General features: G+C 44.7%; 1 long non-coding RNA gene across 10 annotated transcripts in view; it reads left to right on the forward strand.

Annotated features, from left to right (window-relative positions):
• Window positions 1-20,483, forward strand: part of LOC143673730 (uncharacterized) — a 121,697-nt gene extending 101,214 nt beyond the window's left edge. The window contains exons 3-10 of one of the 10 annotated variants that reach the window (XR_013170558.1): window positions 3,671-3,990; window positions 4,588-4,671; window positions 6,039-6,151; window positions 7,112-8,089; window positions 10,716-10,791; window positions 12,732-12,968; window positions 15,850-16,442; window positions 16,669-20,483. This is a non-coding gene — a long non-coding RNA (uncharacterized LOC143673730). Of the gene's footprint in view, window positions 1-3,670; window positions 3,991-4,587; window positions 4,672-6,038; window positions 6,152-7,111; window positions 8,090-10,715; window positions 10,792-12,731; window positions 12,969-15,849 lie in introns of all 10 variants that reach the window. The other 9 variants (XR_013170562.1, XR_013170563.1, XR_013170560.1 and 6 more) reach the window with 9 other exon arrangements.
• Window positions 20,484-22,860: the final 2,377 nt, after the last annotated feature.

The following is a 22,860-nucleotide window of genomic DNA, read 5'->3' on the forward strand; positions in this document are numbered from 1 at the left end:
CAACCTACCAGTTGGAATATGGTGGGCAAGTATGATGAGGGGACAATGTTTCCCTGACTAAGCCTCACTCTGTGCTGGGTTCACATACTCGGCACGGGGACTGGGATGCAGAGACACATGAGACAGAAGCAGATCAGTTGTTCCCAGGGTCCTGAAGAGGTGAAAATGGAGAGCGGCTGCAGAGTCAGTGGGGGTCCTGTTTACAGAGAAGAAATGTTCTGGATGCGACAGTGCTAATGGTTCTTCAGCATTGTAATGTATGCATCGGGGTGCTGATATAAACAAGTCAATACAGTATTAAAATATTTAATTTAATATGAATTTAAAATTAATAATAAAAAATTCACAAATAATATGAAGCATGATAAAATAATACATAAAAAATATAGGAGGTGTCTTGTCAGTTAGGGGAACACTGGGTCCTCTTCTGCAGCTCCTGGATGTTGAAGTGGAACTGCCACATCCTTTGAAGCTCCTGTCCCACCCAGTGGATCTGTTTTAATTATGGGCTCCAGCTCTTGAGCTCATCCCAAATCCAGAGTTGAAGGGCTTTCTAACTGTGCTGTTGGGAGAGCAGGTGGTAGCCCTGGTAGTACAGGTGGCACTGGAGCTACAAAAGGAGGGGTATATTCACCAGCATGACAGCCTTCCCAGGAACCTCTTCAAAGTCAGAAAATATCCCACACCTGTGAGATGCCCAAACCCCTGATTCCCAGTCCAAGAATCCTTCCCAGGGAGAGGTCCAACAAATAAATACTCTGACAGTCCATTTTTCTGCTAGCCCGATACCAGCCCTGGGGCCTCATCCTTGCGTTCTCCCCCATATCATTCCCTCAGGTTCAAAGGAACCAAGCACAGTCCTCTTACCCTCTGGCACAGGCTCCTCTGTCCTGGGACCCATGGTGAGTGCTGGCAGGATGACATATGAGGAAGGGCAGGGTATTGGCTTGGTGGCCAGGATCAGATGTACCAGCTGTTGTTGGGCTATGCCCTGGCTCATGTTCCCCTGAAGGGAACATGTTACAGAGAACTCCCTGCCCAGGGGGGTGTACACCAGGTACTGCCCTAGCTCCTCCAGGATGCTGTCTGCAATGATGATCTGCATTTGGAGGGTGTCTTCTGTGACCCCAGGAGTCTGTTCTTCACACTGGAGGGTCAGGGGAGGGAAAATGCTGTCAGTAGTTCCACCAGGATCACCAAGGGGGTTGGCAAAAATGCTCAAACCTGGAAATCCCAGGTCCTCAGAGGCAGTGGAAAGAGGTGGGGCATGGATGTCTTTAGCAGAAGAATGTTTTAAACCTTAGTGCATTCAGGTTATTTTTTTTTTTACAAATTTTTTTTATTAATTAAAGAAAAAAGAAATTAACACAACATTTAGAAATCATTCCATTCTACATATGCAATCAGTAATTCTTAACATCATCACATAGATGCATGATCATCATTTCTTAGTACATTTGCATCAGTTTAGGAAAAGAACTAGCAAAACAACAGAAAAAGATATAGAATGTTAATATAGAGAAAAAAATAAAAATAATAATAATAAAAAAAGAAAAGGAAAAAGAAAAAAAAAAAAACAAAAGACACAAACAAACAAACAAACAGACAAAAAAAATATAGCTCAGATGCAGCTTCATTCAGTGTTTTAACATAATTACATTACAATTAGGTATTATTGTGCTGTCCATTTTTGAGTTTTTGTATCTAGTCCTATTGCACAGTCTATATCCCTTCAGCTCCAATTACCCATTATCTTACCCTGTTTCTAACTCCTGCTGGTCTCTGTTACCAATGACATATTCCAAGTTTATTCTCGAATGTCGGTTCACATCAGTGGGACCATACAGTATTTGTCTTTTAGTTTTTGGCTAGACTCACTCAGCATAATGTTCTCTAGGTCCATCCATGTTATTACATGGTTCATAAGTTTATTCTGTCTTAAAGCTGCATAATATTCCATCGTATGTATATACCACAGTTTGTTTAGCCACTCGTCTGTTGATGGACATTTTGGCTGTTTCCATCTCTTTGCAATTGTAAATAATGCTGCTATAAACATTGGTGTGCAAATGTCCATTTGTGTCTTTGCCCTTAAGTCCTTTGAGTAGATACCCAGCAATGGTATTGCTGGGTCGTATGGCAATTCTATATTGAGTTTTTTGAGGAACCGCCAAACTGCCTTCCACAGTGGTTGCACCATTTGACATTCCCACCAACAGTGGATAAATGTGCCTCTTTCTCCGCATCCTCTCCAGCACTTGTCATTTTTTGTTTTGTTGATAATGGCCATTCTGGTGGGTGTGAGATGATGTCTCATTGTGGTTTTGATTTGCATTTCTCTAATGGCCAGGGACATTGAGCATCTCTTCATGTGCCTTTTGGCCATTTGTATTTCCTCTTCTGAGAGGTGTCTGTTCAAGGCTTTTTCCCATTTTGTAATTGGGTTGGCTGTCTTTTTGTTGTTGAGTTGAATCAGGTTATTTTTTAACCTTAGTAATAGCAGCCCTCCTTTATAAATAGTCTGTCATAAGGGTATTATCCCCTTTGTCCTCACAAATATGTGCCATTGTATAGAAGAGAAAAACAAAGGCTGGCCAAGACCATGTGGCTGCTGGAATACACAGGTCAGACCCAGGATCCTTTGACTCTACAGCTGCTAAATGTCACCTCTGTGGTGCCTGAGGCTAGGTCTGCCCCTGTCATGTAGGAAATTCTCCTGAATCCTCCCTATTCCCCCAGATATGCTCAGGGAGACTCACCCTGGGATCCTGTATTTTATTTTAAAGCCATACACTTGTCTTTTCTCTTTCATAATAAAGGGAGCTTTGAGAATCTGAGCTATCCCTGATCCTGTAAAGGGGAAAGTGCCTGGAAGTTCCAGGGTGGAAGAAAGCCTCTGGAAAGTCCAAGGATAGAAGCTGATGACTCAGTACAGAGAAGTTCCATATGGCCTTTAATGAACTGAAATGTGGGTCATTATCTCATGGGGCAATGTTAAATTATAAGAGCAATGTGATGTTTTTTTCCTCGTGGACACCAGAGTGACAACATTAGAAAGTTAGATCATATGCAGGGTGGATGGATGGCATGGAAGTAGCCACCACCATCAAAATGCTTTGGGATGCTTGAGGGCTTCAAGTAATTTGGCCCCTGCCATTCAAACTTTAAATCTGCTTAACCTTCAGCCTCACCATCTCATTCCTTGGCATCTACTCTGGGTGACTGGGACACATTAGGGTATTCAGGGACATACAATGTCCATTCAGCCTGGTTGAAAAAATTAGCAGAAAGAGCCATGTTAAGGACCAAGGGTAGCGACAGGTGGTACCTGTCAGCTCTGTCCTCCCTCTGAACCTTCACACAGCCCTGTCACCTGACATGGATGGATCATGGAGGTGAGCTCGATATGATGGCATCTTGCAGAAACACATGTATTATCATATAATTTTACTCTCCCCACATTTTTAGGTAAAACAACTCAGGAAGACTGAGTATGCATAAGGATGGAGAGGTGTGGAGGGACTGTCATGCTGACAGCAGGTGGGACACCTAGGTGCTAGAGCACCTGGGGGCAGGTAGACCAAATAACCAAGGGTGTGTCACTAAGAAAGGCTGTCATCGTCTATCATGAGGAGGAATCACTATGGTCGCCTCTTTTGTGATGTTCCAGGAATCACTGCAACTGGTCAAGGCAGAGGCTGGATGCAGAACCCCCTGGAATAGAGGACCAACACAGGGGAAGTTCAGAGAGGAGTCTGGGAGTGCTGCCTGGGCAGGATTTGAGACCCAGAGCCCCTGGCTGACTTGGGACCTGGGTGAGGACCCAACTGCTGCCATCTCACCGCCAGCCTGCTCTGTCCCTTTGGGTACTCTGGCCTGCCAGCACTGTGGTCATAGAGGTATTGAAAACACCATCATCAAGCTCTGTGCTTACATCCTGGGAGGAGATCTGTAAAGACAAGACCATCAACCAGGCAAGGAGGAAAGGAGGTGACAGCCACACAGGGCTGGGTTTAAGACCTGGGCAGGTGGTGCCACGCCAACTCTTCCCTGCCCACCCTAGAGCCTGGACCTGTTGGGATCATGATGAACCCACCAGATGTCCATTCCCAGCTACCTGCTTCTACCCAGGGCCTGTCCCCACTCTTGTCCCTCCCTTCATGCACCCACAGAGGGAGGGGTGCTACTGAGACTACCCATGCAGGGCCACAAGGTCAGCTTGGGGCATCCCCTCTCTGGGACCCCTGGGTTACCCTTGGGTTCCACCTTGGAAAAGGCCAGAGCCTCTGAGGGTGAGAGCTGAGCCAGCACCTGCAGCATTGGATAAGGCTCTCATGGTGGAGTTTCCTGGACCCACGGCCTTGTAAAGCCAGTAGACAGCAAGAGAACATGCTGCTCTCTTCAGCCTCTCTGCCCAAGTGAGTGGGTAGGGGTTGACTCTAGAATGTGGGTTCCTAGTTCTTGGGGTTCCAAGTTCTGTAGGGGTCTTTCTCCAAGAAGTGAGGTCACTTCCTGGGTGCCCATCCTTCTTCCCCTCCCTGGGTGAAAGCTCCTTACCTTCCCTCTCCTCTTCCCTGTCATCTCCAGACTGCACAGTGTCACTCACACAGCCTTCCATGCTGCCTCTGAGGCCTGGGGACATCAGAAAACAACTGAGGTGTCAGAGCTTAGGTGAGGCCTGTGTCTCCTCCTCCCAGTTCTGTGACCCTGACACTCCTTGTGCCTCAAAGGGCCCCCCATTTACCCCCTTCTGCTTGAGGGGACAGTTCTAGCTTCTCCTTCCCAAGGACATCATCAGATGGATGTGCAACAATTCCTATAAGTCTGCAGGGCTGGTGTGACCTGTAGCTAAGTCTTGGGCTTAAAGAAGGAGGAATTGCCAGCTGGGGTGGGAAGAAGCAGGAAACACAACTCAAATCATGGTTGAGCACTGGGGCTGTGTTCTTGGGAAGGTCATGAACACTCTTGGCTTCATTTCCCTTTCCCTCCAGGATGGGCTGGAAATTCAGTGAAAATCGGAGCTTCTCACCCTGGGGTGAAAACCCTCCAAAGCCTTCCCATTCCGTTTAGAATCAGATCCAAGTGCCTCACCTTAGCTAGCATGCTGGGATGGCTCCAAGTGCCTTCCCAGAGTCCTTTCCTCCACATCCTGGTGTAATCCATTCCTCTTGGGTGTGGGCTGGACTATGTGACTCGCTTCTCAATAATATAACATGGCAGAAGTGAAGGGATTGATGCAATTTCACCTCCAAGCTATAGCTAAAGGAGTTTTTGATTGTATTTTGGTGGTTTTCCCTTGCCCCAATATCTCTCTGTCATTTTCTACCTCTGTGTCACTCTCAGTCTTTTTCCCTCTCTATGTTTCCCTCTCTCTCTCTTGCTGTCTCCCTAACTCTCTGTGTGTTTCTTTGTCTCTGTCTCTGTTTTTCTGTCTCTTCTGCTCACTTGCACTCTTGGGAAGCAAGCTGCCACACAGAGAAGTATCTTATTCAGAGGCCCATCCACAAAAGCTGAGGGAGGACATGGGCCACAGGCAGGAAGGATCTCAGGCCCACCATCCAGACTGGACCCTGACACAGCCCCAGGAAGGGGATGGAAGCAGTTCCTTCCCAGTGGAGCTGCAGGTGACATCACAGCCAAAGGCTGAAGTGTGGCCTGGAGGCAGCAGCCCCAGCCAAGCCTTGTCCACATTCTTGGTCCACACAGCCTCACACTCACAGGCACCTAAATCATCTTCAGGGTGGAGGACCTGGCCTTGCCCTTCTCTCTCTCTCCCTCTTCCCCTCCTAGCTTGCTCCTGCAATATCATCTGCCTTTCTCACCTCCTCTGGCCACACCCCCTCTGCCTCTGAGTCTACACAGTTGTGCCTCCTCTCAGCAGATTTCCTATGCAGGGCTGGCCTCTCTGATCATTCTGCTCACAGCAGAGATGTCACGTTACAGGGAACCTTTGGGTCCCTCCCACCTGGGGGCCCCCAGTCTGTCCTCTCAGCCCCTGCTTTGTTTTCACTAGAACATCTGCTCTTTTCCTTTCTAAGGTTCTTTTTCATGCATTTACCAATGGCCCCTGTGGACTTTGAGTACCTGGGTGCAGAAGCCATGTCAGTGGTTTTCAGCACTGGAACCAAGGTCCAAGCTACCACTGCTTCAGGTGAGGAATTGGGGCACAGATGATGAAGGGACAGATGAGATCATCAGAGGCCCCCAGACAAACACATACACCTCTGACAAGCTTAGAGCATAGAGATGAGTGCTAATAACAGGATGTATAATCTTAGGCAGGGGGATAGCCAGAAAGACCCAAGTGTGCCTCCTTCCTGGCTCCTGCATCTCCAGAAGCCTCCTGGGCACAGTTGGGAAAGGGGCTGCTCCATTGTAACTAGACCTATCACTGCAGTTCCAGGCAAGAAAATCACCTACTGAAACCTCACACCTTGAGTCAGAAAGTAGCCCCACTCCCACCACATGGAGCAAAGAAGAAGACATGCTCTACACTCTCCCAAGACCCCTCTCCCCAAAACTCTTGGCCTGATAGTGCTCAGTAGCACCCCAGGGAACAGAAAGCATTTCCCAGGTGCTCAGAGTATAGCAGGTCATTGATGGAAAACTGAGACTAAAGACACTTATCTAAACCTGTGAAATCTTGAGAGTCCTCTACTCCAAGCACCCCAATATATGGAGGTAGAAACTGGGGCATTTCCTGTATCTGCCCTGAACACTAGGGGCTCATTCTCTTTCCAGGTGCCCAAAGAGAATGTGGCAGGATGCAGCATTCTCTTGGCCAGGATGCCCCAGAGATGGCCATGGCAGATAGATCCCTTGGGGCCACAGGCATCCCCTGCCCCTCAACCTGGCATCTCCTCCTCCTACTCCTGTTGGGGCCCCTGGGCATGTTTTCCAGAGGCTGGTTCCACTGCCCCATGGCAGAGCTGCCTCCCATGTTTGTCCTCTGCTCCTTGTCACCTCCTTGGTTCCAGCTCCCTTTCTGCCTCACACTAGCATTGTCCCCATAATTAGTCACTGTGTTTGTGTTTTGGTTGTGTGCTCTCTTTCTTATAGTTTATTAAGTTACAAGTTACAGTTCTAATACCAGGAAATTGTCCAAATTTAGGCACCAACAAGAGGACACCTTCCTGGAGGGAAGGCAGCTGGTATCTGGACTCATCTGTCCCATGGGAAGACACATGGTAACATCTGCTGTCTTTCTCTCCTGGCTCCTGGTTTCACCTGGCTCTCTCAGCTCCTGTATGTGCTTCTGGCATGTCCTATCATGTTTCCTGTCTGCCTCCCCAAACATCTGTGTCCTTTCCAAAATGTCCCTCTCTTTCAAGACAGCAGTAAGTGGATTAAGAGCCACCGTGAATAGGTGATGACACATCTCCATGGAAACAACCTAATCAAAATACCCCTCCCAGGAGAGGTGTGCACCCACAAGATGGGATTAAAAGAGCATGCCTTTCCTGGGGTCCATAACAGTTTCAAACATGCACATCCCACTTCTCAACTGAGAAAGACATGTTCTTTACCAATACAAAATGCATTCATTCCAGCACAATATTACAAAAGTTGTAAACCATTTCGGTTTCAATACAAAGTCAAAAGCGGTACAAACTCATGGACTCCACTAAGGCAAACTTCACTCTGGCTGTTGACTTGTGAAGCTCACAATAAGTTATCTGATACAAAGGAGGCATAGTCATGAGATAAAGGCCCCCATTTTCATAGGGGGAAGTTTACAGGAAAACAGGGGTCACTGGAGCAAACACATCTGACAACCAGCAGGGAAACCACTATTAGATTTCAAACCCTGAGAATCATTTACAGAATGATGCTTTATCCTTTCCAGGGACATCTTGGAGCTTGGAAGAGCAGCACTCACACTCTTTCCAAGGCCTTACACAGTGGCTCTTTCTCTTCAAACACCTATATGAGAATTGCAACATTGCAGAAAATAGGTGAGATCACCTTGCTCTTGACTTCATCCTCCCCAAGCATGTGGGTGGTACCTGGACTCTCTGCCATCTCCAGGGCACATGTTCAACTTCTTCAGAAGAGTAGCATGGTGGACAGGCTCTCCACAAGCCCCTGGGTATGTGCTCCACCTTCACCAATCAGGTTTTCTGTTGTTCATGCTTTTCTAGGAAGTCGTTCATTTTGTCTATATTGTCTAGTTCTTTATAGCATACAGTTGCTCATATTATCCTCTCATTATCTCCTTTATTTCTGCAAGGAGTCAGGGGTGAATGGGGCACTAGAAAAAGCTCATCTTTGAAGTTATTTATTTTCCTATAGCCCAGATTGTTTTCTTTTCTGCTGGCAGACAGTTGCAAGTTTAGTGTCAAAGTGTTCTGGCTGTGGATAAGAGGGAGCCAGTGGGGTTCAGGGCTGACCTGCAGCTTTGTGGAGTATAAAGCAGACCTGATTCCACTTGTCTGCTTGTGGTCTTGGTCTGGGCTTAAAGACACAGCCCCAGCCTGGCTGCTCAATGGTAGAGTGGATGCCTCCAAACCAGAGCCTTTCCTTTCTGTGCAAGGATATGCGGGACAACCAGAGGACATGTAATGGAGATCCACCCCATTGCGGTAGTCTTCAAAACTTCAAGGCATCAAATGGACCAGATCACTGTCACATTTCACACCCCACCCATATCTTGTGATGTATTGAACCTGGAAACTATCAAAGCAGCCAAATGAGCCTGAGGGCCTTTGTGAGCAGAGAGGAGTAAAGCAAGTATCAGGGCTGGGGACACCCCACCCATGCTTCTGACCCATCAGGCTGACCCAGGTCTGGACTGTCTGGCCAGGAGCAATGCACATGCCTCCTTGGTAAGCCTGGCTTGTCCCCATGTGGACAGATGAGGGGTGAGTATGTGGATGGCCACAGGGCTTGGTGCTATGGAGAAATTCTCTTCTCTGGTGGGCTGTGGTCTGCTCGGTTCAGGTGACCACTTCAGGGCCTTGGGATCTGGACTCCACATTTAAATGGTGGTTGGTACATCCTTGGAGGTGTGGGCACATTGATCTCCATGTACTTGTGGCTGAATAACAGTTCCACATCCAGAATATATCCAGCAGGTTGCAAATGATGCTGGTGGGAGACATGTGCCCTACGTGGCTTCTCGAACCTCCATCTGCCAGCTCTTGGCCCCCAAGTTGGAGGGCTAGCATGATATAGTTCCCAGCCAGCCCTGGGTAGAGATGGTCACCTGGGGGCACCACTGAAGCCATGGCCAAGTCTCCCCTGGTGCCTTGTGGCCCCACTGCTGGGCTCTTATTTGCAGAACTCCACACAGAAGGTCAATGAGGGTCTGATGGACAGGGTGGTCTTCACAAGCCCCTGTACAGGCATGGGGCCCCACATGGACCAAAGATGCAGTCCTGGTACAGGGTGAGTGTGGGTGGTTTGAGGTCTCCTCACCCGGAGCCCTCAGGTGCCAAGAATGGCCCCTGGTCCAGATGCCACCTGGAGTCCCCACTGAGCTCCACCTCTGGGTTTCCCTCTTGATATATATTTATGGTTTACTTCTCTGATCCTAGGGATCTAGGTAGCAATCTGCTGGTTTGCCCTTCTACACCTTCTCTAACCTTAGTACTCATGCCATGCAGGATGATTCTTTTCAGTCAGGAGAGGCTGGGGACTCATGTATCAATATCTACCTCTCCTCACAAAACTGCAAATGTGCACAAATCTACATTTTCTTTTGTATGTGAGATTTGAGATTCCATCTAGGGGGTCCCTATCCCTGGTGGAGTGAGAACAAACACCTGTTGGTTGGCAAATTTCCCGGGTACGCTCAGGTAACTGTAATGATTCTGGTTGTGGTTCATTTAATCAGCACAGATTTATTGAGTACCTGCTATGTGCAGACACATTTCAGGCTCTGAGCATAACACAGTGAGCCTATCAGATAAAGATTGTTGCCTTCTGGGCTTCCTTTCTCATCAGAGAGTCAGACAAGGATCCCAGAACACATAAGCATGAAGGATGCACAGCATGTTAAAGGGGACATCTCATGATCCATCTAGATAAGTATGTGTCCACCCATGTTCAGCCAACATCTAGGGTCAAATGAAAGGTGAGTGACCTTTGCATCAGGAAGAGGGTCCCTGGTCTCCACCAGGTGTGTTAGTTTGGGAACTCTCCCTGGGAGAGTTTGTTCAGGACTCTGTTCCCACATATTTTTTTTCCACAGCAAGCCTGAGGTCTTGGGACTCCTCTCAGGAAGGAAGGAGTCAAAGGGATCTATGAATGGGGTCTCAGCCCCTTGGGCACAGAGGGGAGGCTGGTGATCAGGAAAGAGCCCCTGGGGGAGCCTGTCCTACATGGAGCTCCCCATGCCAGCTCTGACTTGCAGCATCTTGTCTACCTTCTCATTTCCCAGCTACAGCACCTGGAGCTCACTGAGGAAGAGCACTTAGCGAGGCCTTGGCTCATGGAGCAGGGCAGGCACAGGAGTCCAGCACACAGGGTACTCTCAGAGGGCAGAGATGGTGACAGGACAGGCCCCTGACTTGGCTTCCAGCTTGCCTCCCCACAGTGCCATGACCTCCATTCTCACATCTGGCAGGATCACTAGTCGGTGGATTTCTCTTAACCCCCACATATTGCTGCTTCCAGGTGCTGCTAGGCTGCACTCTGTTCAAATATCTGGGTCAGAACCACACCGCCATGCACTTGATTGCTGTGTCTATCTTAAGTCTCTGAATTTATTGCAGGTCTGAGTAGCTATGCTGGGCTCCACGTTTTGCTTCCAAGCTTTGGATTCTCAATTTAATGACAGCCAAGTCAGAGGTGAGGAGGACTGGGGCTGGGTGCCGGTGATCCAGAAGGGAGGACATGGGCTCAGCACCCAGAAACCAACTTCCAGGCTAGGGTGGGCACAGGAGCAATAAGGAACTTCAGAAGAGTCCTCTGTGGACCTCTGTTTTGTGGTTTTGATGATCTATATTGTTGAAATACCTGTATCTTGAGAATGTGTGTCCACTGTTGTTGGATGAAGTATCCTCTAAATGCCAATAAACATAGTTGATGGTGTTCACTTCAATGATCTTCTTACTGATTGCCAGCATTTTGGATGTTCCCATTATGACAGGAGGAATGTTGCAGTCTCCAAGTACACAGTGTGTTTGTTCTTTTCTCTTGTAACTTCATTTGATTTGGTTTATGAATTTTGATGCTCTGTTGGTAGAAGATACTCATTAAAGACAATAATGTCTTCTTGGAGAATACACCGTCAAACCTTATGTACTGATCTACATAATCTTTACTGATACTTTTCCTGTTCAGAACGGTGCTTTGACTGAAATTAAAAACCTTCTTTAGTTTTTATTTTCAATGATTTTTTTTAACTTTTTTTTTTTTTTGCATGGACAGGCAGTAGATATCAAACCTGGGTCTCCAGCATAGCAGGTGAGAACTCTACCTGCTGAGCCACGATAGCTCACCCTAACATTTAAATTGTATACTATGAAATATATATCCAAAGCAAAGAAAAAATGACAACACTTTTCAAAGCATTCTTCAATAAGTAGTTACAGTGCATATCCCTGAGTTTGTCATGGGCTACCATTTGATCCTCTCAGACTTTTCCTTCTAGCTGCTCTAGAATATAGGAGGCTGGAACAGATGATTTTTTTTATCATCACAAGCAATTTTTTTGTCTTTTTCATGAAAAATAACATATCTAAAAAGAGTCATATATATTCAAAGCATAGCATGACTATTAGTTGTAGAACAGATTTCAGAGTTTGGTGTGGGTTTCAATTCCACAATTTTAGTGTTTGCTTCTTGCAGTTCTAATATACTGGAGACTAAAATAAATATCAATTTAATGATTCAGCAATCATATTCATTTGTTAAATTCTACCTTCTCTGTATAACTTCATCATCATCTTTGATCTTTCTATCCCACTATTTAGGGGTATTTGGACAATTGCTCTCTCACATTTTCATGTTCAAAGGGACTGTCAATAATATAGGGTATGGGGAGGGAATTAGGTGATGTTCTGGGGAGGCTGGACCCTCTAGGTTTCAAGAATCATCTGGTCCAGGGACCCAACTGGAAATTGTAGGTTTCTAGAAAATACAATAGCACATGGAAGCTTTTTCAAATCTTATATATTACCCTAGGTCTTCTTTAGGATAGGCTGGAATTGTTGTAGTTGTGGTTTGGCAGGTTATGATAGGTAGCAATGTCTAACTGCTGCTGGCATAAGAGTGTCCTCCAGAGTAGCCTCTCAACTCTATTGAACTCTCCAAGCCACTGATACCTTATTAGTTACACTTTTCCCCCCTAATAGTCAGGATGGGATTGTTGAACCCATGGTGCCAGGGTCAGGTTCTTCCCTGGGTGTCATCTCATAAGCCACCAGGGAGACTTGCAGCCCTAGATGTCATCTCCCACACAGGAATGTAGGGCAGTGATTTCACTTGTAGAGTTGGCCTTAGGGAGAGTGAGGTCACAACTGAGAAACAAAATAGATCCTTCAGAGGTAACTGTTAGGCATACCTATAGGTAGGCTAAGCTTCACTGCTACCTAAATGAGCTTCACAAGAGTAAGACTCAAGAAGGGCTTGAACTGTGGCCAGTTTGATTTTGTTGGGAACCCCAGAAAAGTCAAGTTATTTAATCCACATTCAATATTGCTGTGTGGGAGCTTTTGAATTGTTTACATAGAGATGTGCCTCACCCACTTGTAGGAGGTAAATTTGATTATATGGTTTCCATGCAGATGTGATTCCACCCATTCAAGGTGGGCTTGCTTAGTGGAGCACTTTAAGAGGAAACTTTTTTTAACTTTTAGAAAAAGTTTAGAGCAACATAGTCAGAGATCTTTGCAGAAGAAGGAACAAGCCCTTGGGGAAGCTTCATGAAACAAGAAGCTGGGAGAGAAAGCTAGCAGACCTTGCCATGTGCCCTTCCAGCTGAGAGAGAAACTCTGAACTTCCTTGGCCTTTTTTCAGCAAAGGTAATCTCTTGTTAGTGCTTTCATTTGGGCATTTTCATAGCCTTGCCTTAATTTGGACATTTTCATGGCCTTAAAATGTAAACTTGCAACTTAATAATTTCCCTTGTTTAAAAGCCAGAAAAGAAAGTCAAGAGCTTGGCATATTGATCTGGGTGTCCCTAATGTTTGACATAGTATCAGGATTTTCCCCAGTGGTAAAGTTTAATAGTCCATATATTTTCTCCCATCCCTCTAGGGACTTTGCCAATTCTTCTGGATTATCTGCTTAATGTATTGTAGGATATATCCAGGTATTACATTAAGCTATACAGGATTAAAGACCCTCATTTTATTCTGGCTTCTCTGTGTTTCAATTGTTCATTGAACTATCCAGACAGGTTGAGTTAGATTATGGTCTACACAAAATTTAGGTTCTGGAGAAAATAAACCTTTCTTCCTTTGGTCTCAAAGACTAGGTACAGTCCTAAAATATAGACAAAGTCTTCCTTCACCCTGTGCTCTGAATTACTTGAATCCCAACCTGATCATCTTCTTTCTGATCTCCATATACCAGGTTATAGATATATAAAACAGCCTCTCAAAATCCAGAAATAATAATTACCATTTTGGACTAAATGTGTCTGTTATAAGAGCTTACAATCTAGGCCTATGTTTTCTTATAGGTGTTTTCTAAAGGAGACTGTACAATAATTGTTCTTTCATTTCTGACTTATTTTGCCTCATCAAATGTCCCACAGGTTCATTTACATCCTTTCATGCCTCGTGACTTTGTTCCTTTTTGTAGCATCTCAATATTCAATCATATGTGTATACCACAGTTCACCAATCTACCTCTCAATCAGTGCCTCCTTCAGACCCCCGCATTCATTAGGGATCATGCATAATGCCCAAAGTCCACAGCCCATCAACACTCTGAATTTTAAATTTCATTGTTCCCAAGAGAAACATTAATCAATAAACACACCCTCAACAAATGGGAAATCTAAACCTCCCCTTGACTCTTTTGCCCTCACCCCCTTTACTTCCCCCTGCTGCTGTTTTGGCACTGCTGATGTTTTCCTGTTAAAGACAACCCATAGCATGCATTAGCAGTTATCCCCCTGTAGTCTGGAGTTAAACATTCTTTGTACATGAATAATAACTTTGAAGTAGTTTTTGCAAGAAATAGCTTATATCTCTAGTATTAATCAGTGAGACACTGGTCTATACAACCCCTTTCAATCTTGTTGACCTTCAATAAGGTAATTTCACTTATAGACCCACCAGAGAACCACCTTTACTTCTATCCATTCCTTTACAATCCTTTTGTGTCTGTTTTAATTCACTCAGCATTAGATCCTCAAGGCTCATCATCTTGTCATGTGCTTTAGCACATCATTTTATGTCACTGCTGCATAAAATTTCATCATATGTATATAGCACATTTTCTTAATCCACTAATCTGTTGATGGACATTTGTATTGTTTCCAGGTTTAAGCAATTGTGAATAATGCTGCTATGAACATCAGTGTGCAAATGTCTGCTTGTGTCACTGCTTTCAGCTCTTCTAGGTATATACTAAGTAGTGCTATTGCTGAATCATAGGGCAACTCAATATTTAGCTTTCTAAGGAACTGCCAATTTATCTTACATAGTGGCTGCAACATTATACATTCCCACTGGTAATGCAAAAGTGTCTCAATTTCTCCACATCCATCTCAATATTTACAGTTTCCTGTTTGTTGAATAGCAGCCACTCTTATACATGTGAGGTGGTATCTCATTGTAGTACTGATCTGCATTTTGCTGATAGCTAATGAAAATGAGCATCTCTTCATGTGTTTTTGAGCCACTTTAATTTACTCTTCAGAAAAATACCCATTCATGTTTTTCACCCATTTTATGATTGGGTTGTTTGTTCTTTGTCATTAAGTTGTATCATTTCTTTATGTATACAGGATAGCAAACCTTTATCTAATGTCTGATTCTCAAATGTTTTCTCCCATGGAGTCAGCTGCCTCTTCACCTTTTTGACGTTGTCTTTAGATGTGCAGAAGTATTTTGTTTTGAGGAGGGCCCATTTGTCTATTTTTTCTTTTGTTGCTTGTTCTTTGGGTGTAAAGTTTAGGAAACTACTTCCAATTGTAGGTCTTGAAAATGTTTCCCTACATTTGCTTTTAGAAGACTTATGGTGCCAGTTCATATATATTTAGGCATTTGATCGCTTTGAGTTAGCATTTTTGTATAAGGTGTATGTTAAGTGTCCTTTTTCATTCTTTTGGCTATTGATTTCCAGCTCTCCCATGCCCATTTTTCTAAAAAGAGTATTTTGTCACAGTACAGTGGATTTTGCAGTGTTGTTAAAAATCACTTGAATATATATATATGTATCTATATATGTATATATATATTCCCTTTTTGGTTTATGGTGTATTGGAATGGCTAGAGGGAAATGCCTGAATCTGTACAGCTGTGTTCCAGGAGCCATGTTTCTTGAAGATGATTGTATGAAGATATAGCTTTTACAATGTGACTTTGTGCTTGTGAAAACCTTTTGTCTGATGCTCCTTTTATGTATGGTATGGACAGATGAGTACAGGATGGATAAAAAAATAAACAAATAGGTGGAACAAAGGTTAAAATAAACTGAGTAGGTCAAAATGTTAGTGGTCACTGAAAGGGAGTAGAAAGGAATATGGCATGTATGAGCCTTTATTTTTTTCTTTCTTTTGCTGGAGACATACAAACGTTCAAAAAAATGATCATGGTGATGAATACACAGCTATGTGATGATATTGCCAGCCACTGATTGCAACCATATCAAGAATGTTTGTATGTCAAGAATGTGTCTATGTCTGTACACTGTCAGTTAAAAAAAATAATGAAAATTGCTTGACCATAGGTTTGGTGGTCCATTTCTTCAATCCACATGGCTGTGCACTGGATTGTCATCATCAACATGCCAGCCATCCACATGGCTAATAGGACCATCACTGAGAAACAGTGAGCTCCAGAGGTATGGTTGGAGCTGTAGGGCTGCTGAGGATTTAGAGAGCTGGGGAGGCATGTCTGGAGGAGAGGACCTGAGCAAATTAGGGAGGAAGGAAGTTAAACCAGGAGTCACATATCCTTCTACAGTCCTGCCACACATGGGTGAGCAGGCTTCCCTTTGGAGCTGGGTGGAGGGGCAACAGTGAGATGATCCCACTACCATACCTGCTCGTTCCTGCCATGAGGTCTTCTAGAAGCTGGGCAGGAGCCTCTTCATAACCAAGAGTTGCAGGCACAACAGTGTCCCATTCTATGAAGATGATGAACCCTGTATATGAGACTATCCCAGGAGCCCAGTAGGAAGATGTGGTGGACTTGGGAATGACATCCTCTTCCTGGTTCCCATTAAAAGAGGCAGCCCTGAGCCACTCCACCGGAGAATCTTGGCAAGAATATGGCCACTAGGAGACGCCTTTCACTGTCAAGTCATGACATCACCAACAGGTGACCCAGAAACATATGAGACCCTTTGAAAAGACTTGCCCATGTTCCCCTATGTTCTTACCTCATCTGATTTGGCCAGGCTGTTAAAACTCAAGAAGTTCCCTTCTAATATCCCAGGCTCAATGGTTCTACAAACCCTTTGATATTTCCCTGCCCCATCCAGCCCTGCACACGTTTCCTCATCCTCCACTCCAACCTACTGACACTTTCTTAACGTATTTTCCAGCTCCCATGCTGTGTGGATGTAGAGATCATGGCAGGATTGACTCTGCTTAATGACTCTGAAGGGCTTTGAATCCTTTCAAAAGGGCTTCATTCTGTGATCATATTACAGACTCCATTAACTTTAATAGTCAATTGTATTAAAGTAAATTTGGAATACATGAGATGTAAATACATAAAATATATTGAGAAAACTTGGATGAAGCTTGGAAGCAAGAAAGGAGAATATGAAGCTCTGGGCTTTCTTTCAAAGCAAAGAAAGGAAAGAACTCAGAACATAGATATCATCCCACAAAATGATGACAACAACTTCACTTGGTTTGACACAATCTATCTTCATGCTGAATTATTAGAGGAAGATATCTCAAAACTTTGAGTGAGGGTGAGGTATAAATACAAACATGATTGCAGAACCTGTGACACAACCACAGCTTTCTCTTAACAGACACAGGGATACAACTATTCTCAAGAGACTTGATGAATTCTGAGATCATCCATGCTTTCTCAACAGCTTCCCCTCTCTGGTCCTTCTTGGAATATGCTCCTGATAAGCATCTAGTTAAACTATGCAGACTCACCTCTTCACCTCAGGAGTGCCCAGAACTCCAAGTCTTCACATCCTCCTGGATGCCCACCTCCTCCACTTGGTGGGGACACCATGGTGACAACATCTACACAACCCCAGGGATGCCCTTTGCCACACACATTCTACTGGCCATATCCTGAGAAGAAGGCCAAAGTCACCTCCTGAACTGATTCTGGCAGAGCCAGATAAAGGACATGGAGTTGAGCACTTGACCAGTGCCATAACACAAGAGGGTCTAAGTCATAAGTGGGGGAAACAAATGACAGACACCTGACTCTGGCTGAACCCTGCTCTGTGATCCAGCCCCTGTTCCCCAACTTTCCAGATGGAACATGGTGGGTAACCTCCTTATCCATCCTGAGCCACTGTGTCCAAAGTGTGAAGTAGGGACAATGACTTCCTGACTGAGCCTGACTCTGTGCTGGGATCTAAGAACCTTCACGTGCTCAGCACAGGGCCCAGGATACAGAAACACAGGAGACAGGAGCAGATTAGTTGTTCCCAGGATGCTAAGGATGTGATAATGGAGAGTGATAGCTGAGTGGGGTGGGAGTCCAGTTTGAGGAGAAGAAATATTCTGAATGTGACAGTGGTGATGATTCTCCAGCATTGTAATGTGCACATGATGCTGATATGAACGTGATATTAAAATGAAATATTTAATTTAATGTGGGTTTTAATATGAATAATAAATGTAATCACATATTACATATAACATGATTATGAATGTTATAAAGAGACGTACAAATACCCTCATAGGAGAAAGGAATGCCATGTCCTCTTCTGTCACTCCTGGGTTGTGTAGGGGAATTGCCACTTTACTTGGAGCTTCTGCCTCAGTCAGTGGGCCTGGTTTCATTAGGGGCTCCAGCTCTGAAGTTGGCTCCAAATCCACAACTGGCAATCATTTTGGTGCCAGCTCAAGACCTTGCATGAAACATGAAGTGATTTCTACCTCTGCCTATATGAGAGCAGGAGGTAGAGCTGGCAGTGCAGGTGGTGCTGGAGCTGCAAAGAAGGAGTATAACCACCATCATGACAGCCTTCACAGGGATCACTCCAAAGTCAGAAAATATCCCACTAAATATGAGATGCCCAAACCCAAGATTCCCAGTCCAGGAGTCCTTCCAAGACAGGGGCCCAGCAGACAAATATTCTGACATTCCATTTGCTCCTAGACCAACACCAGCCCTGGGGTCTCCTTCTGGAGTTCTCCCCCATATTCTCCCCTTAGACTCAAGGAGCCCATCACAGTCCTCTTATCCTTTGATACAGTATCTTCTGCTATACTGGGACCCATGGTGAGTGCTGGCAGAATCACAGGTGACATGGGGCATGGCACTGAGCTGATGACCATGACCAACTGTATAAGAAGTAGTGGTTGGGGAATGCCATGGCTCATGTTCCCCTGGAATAGATACAAGAGAGAGAACTATCTGCCCTGGGGAGAGGGCACAATGCACTGCACCAGCTCCATGAGGCTGCAATTCCCGAGGATGGTCTGCATGGGTGCTGTCTTCCATGATGCCAGGAGCCTCCTCTTCACACTAGGTTATCAGGGGAAGGAAAATACAGTCAGCAGTCCCACCAGGAACACCAGAAGGGTTAGAAAAGTAGCTCAAACATGGAAATCCCAAGTCTTCAGGGACTGTGGAAAGAGGTGGGACATGGGTGTCCTTAGCAGAAGAAAGTTTTAAACCTTAGTGCATTCAGGATATTTTGTTACCTGAGAAATAGTAGCCTTCCTTTATAAATAACCTGTCATAAGGGTATTATCACCTGAGTCCTCACAAAGCTGTCCCATTCTATAGAAGAGGAAACAAAAACTGTGGCTGCTGGAAGACACAGGTCAGAACCAGAAAACTCTGACTCTACAGCTGCTAAATGTCCCCTCTGTGCTGCCTGAGTTTAAGTCTGCCCATGTGATGGAGGGAATTCTCCTGAAACCTCCTTCTCCCCCTAAGAGCAAGGAAACTCACCCTGTGATCATGCATTTTATTTCAAAGCCACACACAAGGGTTTTCCTGGAATGCTGGAGATCACATTGGGTGTCTCTTAGTACTACCATACCCTGTGATTAAAGTCGATGGAAAGCTGCAACAACCCAATCCAGGCAGGGCTACCAGCATTCCAGAAACTTCAGAAATGAAAGATTGGGTGCCTCCACCTGGCAAAGAACCATGACAAGTGCTTACTGAGGGTAAAGGGAATGTGGAATGTGTAGTAGAAGAAGATAGTAATAAATATGAACTATGCTCAAGTGACCAGATACCGAAACAATAACTACGAGTGTATGAATATTTCCTATCTGTATTGTTATAGATATGTTTGCATTTTTATATGAGGAACTCTCTTGTTTTCCTCTTATCATTTGACACAAGTTTTATTGTTCATTTTATAACATTTAAGTCATAGGACATGAACTTTAAGAGTGAATGTTACCAAAGGATGTTATCCTGTTCTGGAGAAAGATAGCACATTTTTGGTTGTATGCAGGGCAGCTGAGTATTGCAGGTGAAACATATGTCTGTTATACTGTTTTATATGGAAATTAAGGATGTTTCATGGTGATGTGTATAGTTGTGAAATTGAAAAGGAGTGAACTGTGACAGTTAGGTTCTGCTGTCAACTTGGCCACATGATTATACCAAATTGTCTGGTCAGGCAAACAGTGGTCTGACCCTTGCTGCAAGGATATTCCATGGCTGGTTGATAAACTGGAAGGTAGGTGTATTAAATCATCAGTCAGTTGATTGAATCTGTGGCTGATTACATATGTGATCATCTAAGCGTTTTCTCCTACAATGAGACAGTACAATCAGTAGAAGGCTTTTGAGAGAGAAGAGAGACTCAGTTGCTGCTTCTTTAGCCAGTGAGCCTCTCCTCTGGAGTTTATCCAGACACTTCATTGGTGCCACCAGCCTCTCAGCATGCCCTATGGAATTTGGACTCTTCCATTTCAATGGTTGTGTGAGACACCTTTATAAATCTTATATTTATCAGTCTATCCTGTTGATTTTGTTTCTCTAGAGAACCCTAACACAGGTGAGAAGGCTTACCAGGAGGTGATATAGTTGTGAATTTACATTGCAAACTCTAGGGCAACTAGTATAAAAATTTGATAACAGTATCTAATTGACATGCCAAGAGAGGAGAGTAATTGAATCATATAAAATGTTCAATTAAAACCAAGTTTTGCAGATAAAATGCAGAAGATAGCCACAAATAACAAGTGCAACAAATAGAAAACTGTTAAAATATGGTTGGCATATTTAATAATCACTTTACATTCCAATGGTATAAACACTCCACTTAAAAGCAAACATTGACAGAGTGGAGATAAACAAAACACAACAAAGCAAAGAAAACTAAGACCCCCACCCATACTGAAATGTGTAATGTAAAAGAAAGGCACAGGGTGGGCCACAATGGCTCAGCAGGCATAGTTCTCACCTGCCATGCTGGAGACCCAGGTTCGATTCCTATGCAAAAAAAAAAAAAAGGGTTAAAACATTAAAAGAAAGTACATTAAGCATGAAAACACATAAAGGACCTAGAAGAATATGTCAAACTGTTCATTGCTTGTCATTCTGGATGACTTTTGTGTTCTTTGCTTCTTGTACTCTTCAGTTTTCTATATTGCACAATTAACTTAAAAAATGTAAATGTTATTTTAAAAATCTAAAAAGCTATCAAAAGACAGTTTATACTTAAAGTGATTAGAGAGATAAATCATGTGAGAACTAATCAAAGGAAAGCTAGAGAAGATTTATTAATTTCATTCAGAGCAGATTTCTGAACAGGGAAACTATCAGGGTTGAAGAAAGGCTTGCATAAGGTTAAAGGTTGGATTATCCAAGAAGACATAGTAATCCTTAGTGATTTGGCACCTGCCAACAGAGCATCAGAATACATAAGGCAAATCAAATAAAACTACAAGAGAAAAGGACAAACCCTCTATGTAGTTAGAGACTGCAACACTCCTCTCTTGGTAATGGGAACATCCAAAATGCAGACAATCAGTAAGGACATAATTGAAGTGAGCATCATCATCAATCAACTGTGTTTATTGGCATTTCAAGAACACTACATCCAACAACAGCAGATACACATTCTCAGACTACACGCAAGTCATCAAGATAGACCTTCAATACCATAATACAGAAATCCACAGAGGACTCTTCTGAAGTACCCCATTGCTCCTGGCCCACTCTACCCAACAGGATTGTCTCTGAGTGCTGCCACCATGCCCTCCCTTCTGGCTCACTGGCGCCCAACCCCAGCCCTCCTCACCCTCTGACTTGGCTCCCACTGAATCGAGAATCCAAAGCTTGGAAACAAAATATTGAACCTGGCACAGGTACTCTGATCTCCACTGAATCCAGAGGCTTAAAATGGAAATGATTTGCATGGTGGTGTAGCCTTGGCCCAGACATTCAATCTGGATGCAACCCAGTGCCCCCTGAAACCAGCAGTATGTGGGGCTGGCAGAAGTCCTGAGTAATGATCTTGCCAGATGCCCAGGATGGAGGGCATGGTACTATGGGGGAGGTGAGCTGGAACCCGAACCAGATGCCTGTCCTGTCACCATCTCTGCCATCTGAGGACACCTTGTGGGCTGGGCTCCTGTGCCTGCCCTACCCTTTGAGCTGAGCCCTCCCCATATGCTCTGTCTCAGTGAGCTTCAGGCACTGTAGTTTGGCAGTGAGAAGGTGGGCACAGTGCTTCATATCAGAGCTGGCATGGTGGGGTCCATGTAGGACACGTATCCTCATGGGCTATCTCTACTTCCCCAGACTCCCCTCTGTGCCCAAGGGGCTAAGACCACATTCATAGCTCTCATTGACTCCTTTCCCCCTGAGGGGAAGCCCCCAGACCTCAGGCCTGTAGTGAAATCATACGATATGTGGGAATGGATCCTGCACAGCATCTCTCAGAGACGGTCCTCCAGGTTCCCTACATGGTCTGTGGAAACAGGGGTCCCGCTCCCTGACACAAAGCCCACTCTCCTTTTAAGTTTATCCTAGAGGTTACCTGAACTATCACAATTTGGGGGACACATCTATATCTACATGGGCCTTGAAGGGTCCCCTCCAATGTGCTGTGCCTCTTTCAGCTCACGCAGTCTGGGGTCTCTGTCTGATTCCCCAACTAGAATGGAAGCCCTGGAGACAGAGGTCTTTGTCTGGCTCACAGTGTTACAAAGCCTGAAATGTGCCTGCACATTGTAGGTGCTCAAAAATATGTGTTGATTGAATGAACACCACCAGAGACATTGCAGGTATCTGAGTGCACCTGAGCACTGTTCAGACCCTGTGGGATTGTGTTCTCACAACACCTGGGAGAGGGAACCCCTAGATGGAATCGCAAATCTCCCATACAAAAGGAAAACTAGGATTGCCACATTTACAGGGTCATAAGAGGTGAGGCAGATATTGATACATGAGCCCCCACGCTTTCCTGAGTGAAAACAACCATCTGAGTGTGATGATTAGTAAGGCTGGAGAAGATGTGAAAGGATAGACCAGAAGGAACCTACCTGGATCCCTGGGGTCAGAGAGGTAAATCATAAATACAATAGCAGGAAGCTAAGATGAACACAATACCCTG

Source organism: Tamandua tetradactyla, chromosome 2 (genome assembly GCF_023851605.1).
Source record: "Tamandua tetradactyla isolate mTamTet1 chromosome 2, mTamTet1.pri, whole genome shotgun sequence".
Classification (NCBI taxonomy): Eukaryota; Metazoa; Chordata; class Mammalia; order Pilosa; family Myrmecophagidae; genus Tamandua; species Tamandua tetradactyla.